Source organism: Sminthopsis crassicaudata, chromosome 3 (assembly GCF_048593235.1).
Source record: "Sminthopsis crassicaudata isolate SCR6 chromosome 3, ASM4859323v1, whole genome shotgun sequence".
Lineage (NCBI taxonomy): Eukaryota > Metazoa > Chordata > Mammalia > Dasyuromorphia > Dasyuridae > Sminthopsis > Sminthopsis crassicaudata.
The window spans coordinates 500,927,227-500,942,946 of NC_133619.1; the positions used below are offsets into that span (position 1 = coordinate 500,927,227).

A 15,720-nucleotide genomic window follows, 5' to 3' on the forward strand; every position below is an offset into this window, starting at 1 on the left:
GTGGGTCAAGAAACACATGAAATTCTTTGGACGCATTTCAGCGAACATCCGGGGGAAAGTTATAAGTATTTCCCGTTAGACTCTTGTCTGTTGCGTTTCTGTCTTCAATCGGTGCTTATTTTCTGGGCTCTGAGCACAGCCGGACAAGAATTCAAGAAATGGGAAAACTGAAGCATGGGGAGAAGTGCGTGTGTATGTGGCATCTGAATGTTCTGACGAGGCAGTCGGGGACCACGAGAAGCGCTAGGTGGGCCAGAGAGCGACTTGGATGGAGACTGCGGGGTTTGTCAGACTGGGTAGACAGGCAGAAGGTGGGACCTCCAACGAGCCCAGAAGAGGAATGCAGCCTCTTCCATGAAGGACAGGTGAGGGGGAGGCTGTGCGTGAGCATTATGCGCACTCCATGACAAACACACCTTCTTTCGCTCTCACCCATGAGGCATCTTCACTCAGAAACTGCTCCAGGACTTTCACCAAGTGGAGCCAGGGGAGAGTGCGGGGACAGAGGACTGTTAGCTCTCCACTTACTCTTCCCCCGTGCTTCACGCATGTTTAGTATGGCCCATCTCCCCCCTCCTCCCGTAGTAGATCTGGCAGACTGCGCGCGCCGCCAGGAGAACCACTCCCTTTTCGCCTCACCTCTCCGGAGTGGAGAGTGTATCCCTAAGTCCCGCCTCTTTCTTCCTCGCCCATCCCCTTTTGCGGCTGGCCCCGTGCCGGTGAGGTTACGCGCCCGCGCGTCCCCTTCGGAGTTCGGCGCGCGGCCGCGGGGACGCGCTCTTGGCCCCGCCTTTCGCTCCCCGCCTCCCTCCCCCCACCTCGGTGTCCCGGCTCGAGCCCGAGCACGGGGGTGAGGAGAGTGGGGAGCCCGCCGCCCACCCGCTCGTTCCACCGCCCTGCCTCGCGCTCGCACGCACCGCCTCCGCGCCCCTGGTGTGGGAGGCGCCGCCGCGTTGTCCCGGCAGCTCCTGCCCGGTGGATGGAGGGGCCCGTTCGGATCGCTGCCTCAGCCGCCGCCGCCGCCGCCGCCGCCGCGCTGGGGAATGACCTGGAGGGGGCTCCCGGAGCCGGCTGCCGCGCAGGACGTTTGTGGGCTTAGGCAGCCCCGCTGAGAGGTGCGGGAGTCCCGCGGGGCTGGCGGGCGGGGGCGCGGGGAGCGGGAGGTGGGAGGGAGGCCCGGGAGGGAGCCGGCAGGACGAGGTGTCAGTGCCCCGGCTCGGTGACAATGAGCCGCCGAGGCAGGTGAAGAGCTAGCGGTGTGCGCACAGTGTGGGGGCGACGCAGGGCTCACCCCCTCCCAGACCTTCCTTTCCCTCCCTTTCCTCCCTCCCCATCGATCCCCGCCGAGCCCCCGAGAGGGACAGTGATTTATGTGCAGGGAGAAGCCGGAGAAATTTCCTCCACAATGTATCTTTCTCTGTCTCCACACAGTCAGTTACTTCCCAGCCCCAGGGAGTGTATTTTTCCTTCTGTGTCAAGCTTTCTGTGGTTTGCATTATCATTTGCTAAATACATTTCAGCTCGCTTTTTATTTCAGGCTGCGGCTTCCAGACCTTTGTGTGCGCGCTTTCTCCTCACATCTAGGAATTTCAGTAATAAATCACCGAAGGGAGATAGATAGAGTCCCTCCCCCTCCCCCTTATTGTTCTTCCCGGCCCCTCCAGATCAGGTGGAAGGCTGGAGAGACGGCTGTTCTGGGTGCCCGCTGTTGCTTCTCAGGCGCACTAAGGGTGGCAGGTGCTTTGTGAAGACAGACTTCTTAATAGCGAACTCTACTAGAACTGGGGCGACGTCATCCACAAATACTCTCTCCTAACCCGAACACCTTGGAAAATAAGGTTTGGACTAAAAGGTGACTGGAGATTTATGCTGTCCAGAGTGAGACCACAGGAAAGCAGGCTGCTTAACTTTTGACAGAAAGAATTCATTGATGTGATAACCCCTTAACTGTCAGCTAACTAATTTGAATGTGATGAGTTAATTCTCACTGCAACTCACTGAAAGCTCTAAACTGACAATTATTGAGGGTTTTGTATTTGTACTTGTAGTTGTCTTTTTTAGATAACTGTGGAGCCAGTTTTGTCTTTGCAAAAAAAACCTGGAAGTTTTGTGGAAATTTTAAATTAGCTTGTTTTAATATAACTGCTCCACTAGAGAATATTTTCAGTAACCTGGAGAGGCATGAAATACTGAATTGCAGTATCTGTCAGGCACATGTTGAAATAAACTGCCTCATACTTTGTTATATGAGAAGGATGGAGAGAACCTATTTTATTTTGTAAAGCTATATGTCCTGGCTGTGTGGAAACATATAAAGCTGAAACATTTTATATCTCTACTAAGAAATACAGCAACAGTATATATTGTCTAAACTTTGTGTAAAAACTTGAGTATAGAAATTGTGTCTGAACAGTTCAGTTAACCAGGAAAATCAGTTACTAGTAGTACTGCTATTGTTTGTCTAGTAACTCACATGGGATGAATACTTTGATTACTATGGCTCTCATTAACCTTCTTTTCTATGGAAAGTGCTTAAACGACCCCAATTTGAATGCCAGAAAAATACTATATAAAGAATCACAACATCCTGTTAATCTAGCTTCTGAATCTATCACTGCTCTCCTCTCCCTGGCAGGTGCTTTGGTTTGGTATGGGAGGAATTTAACACAGACCTTTTTTTCAGGTTAGTAAGATTGGCTAGGTCAGGACATAGATACTAAAACAGCCAATTTTTGTCATGGGGCTGTGCTGCTAAAGGGGACAGGGAAACCTTGTTAATAGTTTTTATTCTTGCCTTCCCCCCACCCTTCTGATTTGCTAGGTTTTAGAAACTTAATTTACTCATGTGTAATTATCCTATGTTCTAGTTTATTTTTTTTTATTGAAATAAAGATTGAAGCAAAATTCTCTTAGTTGTTTCTTACATATTGAAAAGTGGCTACATCAGTGCCCTCTATATTCTTGGGAAATAATTGCAAGGATTACATACTTGAATCAATGATCAGAGTAGGAATGGGGCATTGAGGAATGATTGAGTTCAAAAATATGAAAAATAGCTTTTGCTTTAAAAAGTTTTAATAAGACATCACCTTTATTAGTGTTTGCATTACATAAAATTACAGATAAGCAAACAGTTAAAGTGGAACTAGATTGACAATAAAAAACATCTTTAAAATATCCTCTCTAATGTCATTACTATTAAATCCAACCTACTAAATGTACATCTTTGAAGGATATACCCATATTTTCCTAAGTGCCTTTTTAAAAGTGAAATTTGTTGGGTTGAATTGATGAAGAATGCTTTGCTGTTTTCACTTAAAATCTTTGGAGTACACTGAGAATTCCATTTGATGTTTGTGGCTGTGTGCTTTTCTTTAGTTCATTTTCAATAGAGTGGAAGGGAAGGGAAATAAAGAAGGGGGAAAAGATTTTACTTTATCCTTTTCAGTTAAAATTAAGGAATCATGATATGGGAAATACAGCATGTCAGTTTGAGAATTTTGGATTAGGAAAAAAAAAAAAAACCTGTCTCTTTTCCCCCTTCAAGTTTTCCCTTATTGTCTGTGGGCTTTCCACTTTTGTCAGGCTTAAAACATACAGTATCATTGTCATCTGTCTTCTAAATAATAGTCCTGAGGTGATATTATTAATGTGGCCTTTTAAAATCAAACTAATTATACTTGCCTAAAAGAGCCACATGTGTGTGATTCTAGCTGCCTGGTGCCTTTTGAGAGCCCTGGAGACAAGCTAGTGAATAGAGCTGAAAATTCATTCTGTATTTGATTAAATGGAACAGACTCGCTGCTCCTTACCCCAGCAGGGGCTATGAGATCTCTTGATCCCCGAAGCGGCTCCAAGACCCTGGGAATTCCATTAGCGAGCACCTGAGGAATTTCTGCCCTGCAGTGCCTTTTTTGTATGTGTGTATGTGTGCATGTGTAGAGAGAACATAGCAGAGTGGTGATGGGCGGGGGAGGAGGCTACATTAGAAGGCTCCATATGTTAGCAGATCTAAAATCAAGGCATGACTTAACAGCTTATCTTGTAAGAGAAAAGCCCAACCCAAAAGCAGACTTATAGTCAGGACTTTATTAAAAGTGGAGCTATGGTGATACGTCTTTTACATTGAAATGAACTTCACTTTAAGGTACAGAAAGTGACTTTTCTGCTATCTTGTCTGAAGCTAACACAAGCATATACACGTTTGCAAACGGTAAGTTTTTTTTAATGATTTCTTGATAAGTATGAAAAGCTAAATTAGAATTTGTTCTTTTCTTTAAATGTTGGTGTCTTGAAATGAATTTTGCAGGTGAAAGCAAATCAGATTATTTCTTGTGTAACTGATTTTGCTGAGATGGCAACCTTGTTTGCTTAGGCATTATTTCATTTTTAAAAAAAATTAATTATTTCCCTATTTCCATTATATTTCATATACATTGTGATGGTAGCATTTTCACTCATTTAACATTTTGATCTTTTCCTTTGGTTTATTAAGAATTTATATTTGTTATTTGAGAACATTTTCCTAGCATTGTTTCAGTTTTTTCAAGCTCTGCTATGCTGTCTTGGTAGGAGACAAAACCAAATAAAAATTACGATCACCATAAAATCTCAAAAACTTCAATGCTCTGAGTAACAATGTATGGATATGAATTTTATTTAGAATTTGTTAGTTCACTTTGATTTTGATATGCTTTTTTGAGGGGTTCAGTTCTGAATTATAATCTAGGCTTCCTAATTATTGATACTAATGATTTGATTCTGGCTTAAACAATTAATGCTGATAGTGAATTCCATTGGTAAGGCAATATGTCTTTGGGCAAATATTCAATATGCATGTTTGAAGATTTATTGATTATATTTTGTCACTAACAGGATCTCTTCTCCCTCACTCTCCTTCCCTATTATTTCCTACCAAATTTTCTTTATAGTAAGGTAGGCTTAACAAAATTTAGAAGTATTTTTGAATGTTTTTAATTTTTCCTCACATTTAGTTTAATGTGGACCATCTACTACTTATAGTCAAGTGGAAAGGGCTTATTGGATGTGTCAGAGTAAACACTGAAGTTCAGCATTACATTGATTATGTCATGGGTCACATTTGTTTAGTTGCTTTACTAAACTAAAACAAGGTCTGCAAAGAAATTTTTATACTTCCAGTAATCATCTGGAATATGAGTAGGGGCTTTATTTTCGAAAGTCATTGTAGTCCTTTTAAAGCATGATCCTAGGATTTCTTTCTTTCTTTTTTAAAGTAAGAAGGGAACAAGATGGAAGTTAGCCAGTAGTCTGACACATCTTACTTGAGGGAAAAAAACTGCAATGGTTACACTGAATTTTCTATTTAACTAATGCTACTACTTGTTTATTTGGTTCCACTTGAAATTAGTTAATTTTATTTTGAAATTACTCAAATGTAAACAAAGAATTGAAAAGTTGATATAGCATATTTTTTTTGCTAACCCTGAGAATGTGCCATCCTTTTATGAACTTAATGTGCATTGCTCTTTATTTAAATTTATTATTTTTGAAATATTATTTGGTGAGGAGTTTTTTAAGTGTTGGCAACAATATAAGATTATCTAAACCTATAATCTCAGAATACTTTTAGCATTTATTAAAAATTTCAAAAAATGTACTGTGTTATGAAATATTTTATTGCTATTTTTAAAGGTCCTGGCTAGTGAAAACAGATCTTTCCCCCCCCCCCAGAAGCAGCATAAAACTAGTTTCAATTGGCTATATTTTCTTTTGTGACAGTAATACTTTTCTTTAGTGTTTTGTAGCTCACAAAATTCTTTTACAATATGGGAACTCATTTGATCCTCTGAACAAACCTTTGAAGTAGATGAGTTTTTTTTTTTTTAATCTCCATTGGCAAATAAGGAAACTGATAATAAGAGAGAAGTGAGGTGATCTATCAAAGGTCACACAGAAGGAGAAACCAGGACTCTTTTAAACTTTTTCTGACTTTTAAGAAAATAATTGTTATTTGAAAACAGTTAGTAATCAACAAATATGTGCTGACTCTGATAATAGCTCCTCAGGGCCCACATTCCACAAAATCTTTTCATGTCTTCCAATTCTCTGAGTATAAAATTTGGAAACTGAGCAATAGGAGATGTAAAGAGTTGCATATGGTAAAGGAGGAGTGCTTTCTAAGGTACTTAATATTTAAGATTCTTAGTAGACCAGAATTTACGTTTTGAATTGTAAAGTAGCAACATTTATCTCAATGTAAAGAAAATTAGCATTTTTGCCTTACAATGTATATGAGAACAATATGATAGATAGTAGAAATTTACTTGTGATGCAAATAGGAATGAACTGAACACATTGGTGTTAGACTTGTTTTTCAACAAAAATTCTTTTTTAGGTACAAAACTTCAAACTAATAAATATTTCTTAGATCCTGTCCTTCCTAAAATTTACCTTCATATCATATTATCTGGTTTCTTAAGGTTTTTTAATTTACATTGAGATTAATAAGTATGCTAAATTTTGTCATTATAACTAGAAAAACTTAGGAAGAAGCTGAGTCAGTTGCTAACATTTTCTAGTGTACCATGATTTAAAACTAGAAGGGACTTTACAAATCAATCATCTTATCCAATTTAGTCATTTTACAGATGACAGAACTGACTAAGGCACAGAGGGGTTCTCATTTGTCCAATGTCACATAGAATAGAATCTTCAGGCTAGAAATATAGTGCTTTCCCATACTCTGGAAGAATCTCACATCTAGTTGAAACACTAGTGTCCTTCCATCCCAACCCCACCTCCCTTTCCCTAGAAACATATTTTTGGTGGGTTTGAGGAGGAAAGGAATGTGTTTTAATTGCTGTTTACCAATCACTTGGTAAAGACATTTAGTAGCAGTGTGTAGTATTAATACTCCTCCAATTTATGTTATAATAGATAAAACATTTATTTCTCAATATAAATGTTCATGGCACTGTGTTAAGTACACACCCACCCACTCACACCTCCTCCTTTCTCCTCCCATAAGCCAGAAAGTAAGACTGCCTATTCTCAAGGAGTTTACATTCTGAAGATGGCATATTAACAGGAAAGGCACAGTAGCATGGCTTGGAGTAGTTTGGGAAGTAGAATCCAATAAAAGAGACAAACTATACATACCTATCAGTACTGGGGTCTAAGGGCTGAATTCAGGTCAGTGGTGTCTAGAAGATGGATATACAGAAGTTGCCAGCAAAGGTGGGAGCTCTTATAGCCTCAGAGATTGAGATGTTCTCTGAACTATTACATCTCTTTACCAGATTTCACTGTTGCAGTATGAAGTGAAGAGAAACAATTTCATGGTGCTGAGCTATTAAGGTAGCATGGCATTATTATATATGATATTAAATATGAAAGATAACTCTTCTACTTATTTGCACTAATCATATAATGGAAATAAGACTATCTTAGGGAAATATAAGCCAATAGGCATAATCAAGTTAGAAAGGCTTGAAGATTAAGGAGTTGAGATACTTATCAGAGGATTGATAGGCAGCTGATGAAAATTTTTGATTATAGTAACTCAATAATATGTACAATAGATATATATGTGTATACCATAATTGGAAAAACTGAGTTTCCATTTGCATTGGCAGAGGGAATATCCATATTGATGAAATACAAATCCTTGAAGTGTGGTAATTATAGGGATGTAGATTTTACTTCATTATAAGGAACTGCATCAATTAATTATACAGATTTTAAAAATAAATTTCCTGTTTCTAGAATTATTCAATATCAAGGTTATTGCAAAGGGTTTTGATTCCTTCCAGTTCTAGTATTTTGTAAATCTATGAAATAGAATTGTGAAGTGGTCTGGAACCTAACCACTATTTATGACATTCTTAAAGGGAAAACGTATTCTAACTTTTAAACAGGCATGTTACAAATGAACTTTAGGAAGCAAAATGAACTTTTAGGAATATATTCCTTTTGTAAATTGGGGATTACCTTTATTTACCTTTTTCATCCAAGGAAATGTTATTACTCTTCATATTATCCTGATTAGTTAAGTCTGTGTGCTGTATTCTCACTAAAGGGAAAGTTGGAGGAATGGAAGGGAAGGGGTTTTCTGAAATAGTGTTCTCTATTTTCAACATATCTATGAACTTTCCAAAACATTCTTTGTCATTTGGAACTCTTCCCTTTATTCTATCTACATCCCTTCACCCCTTCTACATCGTTCCTACCTGTATATACCATACCTATAAAACATAAATAATTAAAAAAAAAAAAAAAAAAGCCCAACAAGGTCTTAAATGTAAATCCTCACTGCACTTAAGCAGATTGTGTTTTTTTTTTAATTAGGAGAAAGAAGCAAGTCATTTATGTAAAAATTATTTTGAAGAAAATGAGAGATTCATTAAAACCATTCACTGTATCTATTGAAATCGGTACATGCATTTAGTCCAATATTTTATATCTCCTAATCTACAGCTATAATTTTTTTCAGTGACAATTGATGTTTAGAATGATGAACTGGAGGCACTGTAATTCCCTGAAACATCAAGGAAGAGTTAAATTATGTTCCATATTTTATAAGGCAGTGTGTTGTGCTCTTTAGCCTTGGCCAAGTCACTTAATATTTCTGGGGCTTAATTTTCCCCTCTGTCAAAAGAGGAAGATAATTCCTATCCTACTTAACTTTTTGTGAACATTAGATATTATAGAGAAATATATTGAAAGCTGTAAAAATCTTGCTATTAAACAGAAAAGAGTTTTAATGTTCCCTTCAATTTAGGTTTTAAATGTGTATCAATCAACATACATATATATGTACCATGCTTCCTCCTCACTTGACCTTTTTGTCATTACGATACTCTTCATTTTTTAGGGTGATGAGACTCAAAATGTTGTGATGTGTCATGGTTGTCAAAAGGCCTTGACTCCCTGGAAAAGGAAATAGTGCTATGGGAAATTATGTCTTTTAAAACAAATGATCAGGAACCTAACCAGTTAAGTCTATTGAACTCATATGCCATGGCTAACAGTTTACCAAACTTAGAATAATAATATTAAGACAAACATGAAACTAAGGAAAGAAGAGAGGTAAAAAGAACAGATAACTCTAGGAAAAGTCTGATGTTATGTCAGAAGACTTTACTAGTATTTTTACATTTACAAACTATTCAGATTATATTTATATATGTGTACATATATACCCATACATACACACATATACTAGACATGTCATCACTGATATAAATATAATAAATATTTGAAATATATGTTTGGGGGTGACAAAACTGTAAATAAACTAGATGTCCTTCATTTGATGGATGGGTGAACAAATTATATGAATGTCGTGGAAATTTTTTTTGTGTGTGCTAAAGTAATGATGAATATGCCGAATTCAGAGAAATATGGGAAAACTTGAATGAAGTCATGCAGAGTGAAGGAAGCAGAACCAGGAGAATACACACAATAACAACAATAAAGTAAACTGAAAAAGTCACTAAAAATCTTATTGTTCCTGTAAAGGGGATCCTGTTCTCCACTTTTGCTCAGGCCACCTATGGCTAGAATGTATCTACTTACCTCTGTTTATAGAGTCCCTAGCTTCCTTCACTGTTCTGCTTTGACTGCTTATTATTTTTTTAATAAAAATATTCATTTTTAATACACATTGATTTATGAATCATGTTGGGAGAGAAAAATCAGAACAAAATAGAAAAATCATAAGACAGAAAAAAACCAAAAAATAAGTGAACATAGTATGTGTGGATTTTCAATCTCCACAGTTCTTTTTCTGGATGCAGATGACATTTTCTATCCAAAGTCTATTGAGATTGCGTTGGACAGAGTGCTAATCCCTGTAGAAACCTTTATTGATTCTCAGTGGCTATTTATTGTCTACTTCCTTTTCCTTTCCCTCATTTTCCAGCAAATTACTTTGTGTGTATTTTAAATTTACTTTTCTATATACATTTGTTTGTTTGTTTTTTCCCCCTTATTACAAGAAGTAACCTCATTGAGGCCAAGAATGATTTGTTTTTGACTTTGTATTCCCAGAATACATTTAAATAATCCCTCTTGCATGAACTAAGATGAAATGTAATGATCTACCATGATACCAGAGTATGAAAAATTGCATACCCAGTCACCTGTGGTCAGTAGGTTGCTTGATTTGCTTACTTCTTTTTTACAAAGATGAGCAGATACAGGTGGGGGAAGGAAAAAAATCAGGGAGCAGTGACTGCTTTAAAAATAAAAAGCAATAGGAAAACTTTTAAAAAGATAGATGTTATGCAATATTTGGTATCAGCAATTTAGAGGCATCATTGATAACCTGGGATCTAATTCTAGGTCTGACTCTACTATATCACTTAATTTCTTTGAGTCTCAGTTTTGTCAGTGGTATAATGATGGTAATAATAATTACACTAGAGGCAAAGTTGCATAGTGTTTAAAGAGCTGGTCTTAAAGTTAGGAAGACTTTGGTTGACACATACTGTCTGTGTGACTGGCTTAACTCAGTGTCCTGGTTACTTTTGCAAAGTTTAAGTTTAGAAATGGTACTAATCTGCATTGGGGGAAAAAAAAAAGAATTCTTCTGGAGTTCTCTATAGTAATAAAAATTACAGGTTGGTAAAAAAAAATGCAGAATTGTTGCAAGGAAAGTAGTTTGTAAATTGCAAAACATAAGTGTGAGCTAATGTCATTCATAGTGTCTTAGGTTATTTAAATATTAAAACTATGTCCTGGTCTTTCTCTTGCCAAGAAACAAACTAAACATTGTTCTCTGTGTATAGTAACAGAGTGCAAGCAATTAGTATTTGCTCCTGTACTATAATTTGATGTCTATTTGTAGATAATTGCATGCACTACCTACTTAGAGGTGAAATTGGCAAGGGAAATGATTAATGGATAAATTGCTACTTTTATCAGGCTGTGAAATTGTTGTGTCATCAGAACTTGGCAGTTTATTTTACTTTAATAAAAAGAAAAATAGCATCACAAGCTGCGGGTGAGACAGTAATTCTTTTCTCTCATTTATTTTGGCTTATTTTCATGGTCTTATCCTCTGGGCATGTATTTTACAATAAATAACATTACACTTGATAACAAGTAATAAGACTGGGGAGGGAGTGAAGAATGGTTTCAACCAGTTTTCATTTGAACAACAAACTTCCCTACCTTTTTCAGAGTTTAAACTGTTATCCATATTTTCTACCCTTTAGAGTTCCAGATCTGGTTTGGAAATACAAGGGATGTAATATAAACCATTTATAACATAATAGAACATTGAACTATATTTCCTAATGAATAGCTATTTATTGGAAAAGTAGGTAGTTGACATAGTTATCTTCTACTACTAGATTTATAGAAAGGGATTCACTTTACCATTATTACCACAGTAATCTGTGAGAAATTTTTATTTGTGTAAAACATGACCATCTGTAAAACCCTGAGCTTTTAGCAGAAAGGTGCTAAAGAAAGTATAAATGTAGACTCATATCTGTTATTTGGCTCATAGCTATGCACTCAATCACTTTAATCCAAAATGTTCTTCACTTGCATTTTTTTTCTTATTTATATGTGTACTTTTCTCTATTTTAATAAAATTGAAATTTTAGATCTTTTAAGTTAAATGATAAACCTTTTTATCTCTAATGAAGAAATTGATCATTTTCATGTTCTAAAAGGTGATGTCCATATAAACCACTAAATATAAGGAAAGAAATAAATTTAAATGTCTGAATTAAGTTTAAATATATTTAAATTCTGGAATGAAATTGCAGTTTTATGCTAGGATATCTCAGTTGAATTAAGGTGGAACCTTAATCTAAGTTTGTGGGTTACTTCTTATTAGTCAGACCACCTTTAATTACAATGCCATTTTGGTACTTCATTTAATCATTTAGGTACAATTCAATAATAATTTATCTTGAATGACTTTCTGCTCTTTAGAAAATTATATTATGGCAAATTACCACAAAATTCAATATTTTATTTTCACTTGAAACGAATTTTTAAATTTCTAATATGTAGTATATTAGAACAATTTTTTTAGGTTTTAACATTTTATTCTATTAAATATTGAAATCAAAATACCTACAACTCTACTTTTTGTTTTCAGCCATCATTAAAAATCTAATTCAAAGACTTGTCTAGCTCTTCCTTTGGAAATGATCTTTTCTTCCTCCACTTAAATGATCTTGGGCAAATCACTTAACCTCTGAGCTTTAATTTCCTCATCTGTAAAATGAGAGAATTTGGACTAGCTCATCTTTAAGGTCTTCTTGTTCTAAATTGATTATCCTTTTAAAATCTTCAATCGTTAATCATATATGAACAGATGAGTGTTTGGGGACACATAAATTGAATTTAGAATATAATATAAAGGGGAATAAAGATACAAGGTAATTATGATATGATATGATACAAGATAATTATAAATTAGTTATACAATAATTTCAGAGCTACCAAGTATTTCCTCTTTCCTTCCTTCCTGTCCTTCCTTCCTGTCCTTCCTTCCTGTCCTTCCTTCCTGTCCTTCCTTCCTTCCTGTCCTTCCTTCCTGTCCTTCCTTCCTTCCTGTCCTTCCTTCCTGTCCTTCCTTCCTGTCCTTCCTTCCTGTCCTTCCTTCCTGTCCTTCCTTCCTTCCTTCCTTCCTTTCCTTCCTTCCTTCCTTCCTTCCTTCCTTCCTTCCTTCCTTCCTTCCTTCCTTCCTTCCTTCCTTCCTTCCTTTCCTTCCTTCCTTCCTTCCTTCCTTCCTTCCTTCCTTCCTTCCTTTCCTTCCTTCCTTCCTTCCTTCCTTCCTTCCTTCCTTTCCTTCCTTCCTTCCTTCCTTCCTTCCTTCCTTCCTTCCTTCCTTCCTTCCTTCCTTCCTTCCTTCCTTCCTTCCTTCCTTCCTTCCTTCCTTCCTTCCTTCCTTCCTTCCCTTCCTTCCTTCCTTCCTTCCTTCCTTCCTTCCTTCCTTCCTTCCTTCCTTCCTTCCTTCCTTCCTTCCTTCCTTCCTTCCTTCCTTCCTTCCTTCCTTCCTTCCTTCCTTCCTTCCTTCCTTCCTTCCTTCCTTCCTTCCTTCCTTCCTTCCTTCCTTCCTTCCTTCCTTCCTTCCTTCCTTCCTTCCTTAAGTGACTTGCCCAGGGTCACATAGTAAGTAAGGCTGGATTTGAACTAGACTGGAATAATATTTAGCTCTTTTAAGGTTATTATTATTTTGGCCAGATTTCTATTAAGAGATCTTAAGTATCCCTGAATATTATACCTTGGTCATGTTATATCTTGGTCATGTTTTATGATTGATTTTCTTTGAGGTTAGATTTTTCAGTACATATTTTGGTGCTGAAGTTTCTGAGGGCAAAGACAGTCTGTAAGTGTTGTTTACATTGGTGTATTATAAGTATTGCTAGTTTGTGTTGGAGATTAATTTTTAAAATCTTTATCATGGTGATGAGATCTTCAGTGTTGAGTATGATTAGTAGAGGAACTGATAAAAATTAATCCCAAAGTGGGCAGGGAGAAGGCACTGACAGAGATCAGTTTAGTTCTGTAGTTCCACCCTCTGAAGGGTCTCCAGAGTCTCACTTGTCACATCCTGTCAGAAATCCCTGTGGTCATGTCTCATAGTTAAATTTTCCTCATAAAGTGGGCCATTCCCTGACTGCTACCTTCTTTTGGGTCAATTTACTATGATACTCTGCTTCTTAGTGTTTTTCTCTTTGCCCTTCCCCCGTGCCCTATGATATGTCCTCTTACCTCCACATGCTTCTCAACACTATTTTTCCTCCTTAAAGCTAACTAACTTTTTTAGGGTGCTAAGGACTTTTAGTACTTAGCCTGTTAGCTAAGGGCATGCCCAGGCCTCATGGGGTGCTCCCTTTCTACTAGGTAATTGTGAGTTCCACTGAAGAACTTGTCTTTCATATGCTATCCCACTCTTATTTCATATTTACCATTCCCAATGTCTATTGTATCTATTTTGCCTGTAACCTGTTCCCTAAATAAATTTATCTTTTGCCAAAGAGAATGGTCATTGTGAATTCTTAACATGATCTAACCCCAACTTTTGATACCTATCATCATCTGGTGTCTATATTACTCACATCAATAAGGGTTAGGTCTTAAAATAATTTAATAATTGTTATATGTGACAGCACCCACAGTAGGGCTTTTAATTAGGTAGTACAATATGCTCAGTGATTTGATATTAGTGTTTTGCCAAATGGGATATATTTTCAGCTCAAGGGATTAGCTACATGACTTATTAATGCTGACAGGAATTTTTGCAGCTACATCCCTATAGGCCATGTTAAATGTGAATCCTGGTAAATTGAGGATATGATTCTCTTTCCTCCTTCCCTCTTCGAGCACCACAGTAAAATCTTTTTTTTTTAATAACTTCTTTTGGTTGTCCTTTAGTGAGTTCTATCCTTAAATAAGTAGGTTAATGGAGAAATTAGAAGAACCTTTTTAGCACTATAGAACACTAATGGTTGAGCATATTCCTTACTTAGCTAGATAGGGATTATATAATCATAGACATGATTATAAATGTTAGTTGGCTGTATAGTCTCATTAACAGGTCTCATCACACTTGGGAAGCTTTTAAAATCAAAGACTAGGAAACTGATCTTTGTATATCAGCATGTAGAATTTTTCATTCTTCATTGTTAAAATGTGAATCTTCTGGAAGAAAAATCCTGTCATAGTTGACATTTAGCAAGCAAACAAAGTCTGTATTTGCTTGTAAAGGTCTTTAATTCACTAAAAAATGATAGGGTCTTTTGTGAATATAGAGAGAGTGTACTGTGATACTCTCAGATAATTTAATACTATATCATATGGTTTAGACAAACTGGATGATAACAAAGAAATAATAAGTCTTGTTTCTTAAGAGCCCTGGAATCCCACAAGAATGGTTTTTAGAGGATTTGAAGGGGAAAATCATTGGGTTTAGATTGCATAGACAAATGGAAATTCAGAACAAACTCTGTTCTGGATTAGTTAGGGGTTCTACTGAGAAAGTTCTTTTTTTTTTTTTTTTTTTTTTAAACAATTGAAACTCTTGTTTTGAACTTTTTATTCCCTGTATACTTTTCCTTCTTACTTGCTTTACAGTGGAAACAGTTTTCTTGTCTCCTCTAGTATTTTTGAGCATGTATATTTTCAAAATTATTTGCCTTTCTTTTGGTCCCTCACAATAAATGTCTAAGATTGAGTACTATGGTAGTATTTCCATGAGGACCAAAAACATGAAAATAATAGTGAAAAAAGGCTGAGGATTCTCATCTACTTCAAAGTTAGATGTTGTTGCTTAAATCTATTTTTTTTTGGTAGAGTTAAGAGTCACACTGCTTAAGCTTTTTCCTTTCTGAAATGAGACACAATATGGTATGATGGACAAAAGATCAGCTACAGACCCAGGAAGATATAGGTTTAATCTTGCCCCTGACAACACTGTATTATCCTGAATAAGTCTCTTAATCTCTCAGTGGTCTAGGCAACTCTCTAAGACTATAAGTTAAGAAGAAGGTTCTGACTTGTGTTGGTAGGAATTTCCTCACCTGGGGATTCTAAATACCATTGAAATCATAAGTCTAGTTCCAATATAATATATAAAAGTTTTGAAATATCTGTAGCATAAAATTGTGAATTTAGGCATAGATTAAAATGATTAAAACAACAAAATGTAAATATTTACCATGATTTTTTCTTTTAAGATAAGTAAAGATGATACCATTTATAAATGTATTT

At 36.6% G+C, this 15,720-nt stretch overlaps 1 protein-coding gene across 3 annotated transcripts in view; it reads left to right on the forward strand.

The window, feature by feature from the left end:
- The window catches only part of CDON (cell adhesion associated, oncogene regulated), a 124,817-nt gene that overhangs the window by 25,410 nt on the left and 83,687 nt on the right, over positions 1-15,720 (forward strand). Inside the window, exon 1 of one of the 3 annotated variants that reach the window (XM_074303859.1) lies at positions 806-1,115. The exons of the other annotated variants lie outside the window; for them this stretch is intronic. The gene's annotated coding sequence lies outside the window, so the exon portion shown is untranslated. Of the gene's footprint in view, positions 1-805; positions 1,116-15,720 lie in introns of those variants that run through there. 3 annotated transcript variants of the gene reach the window in all.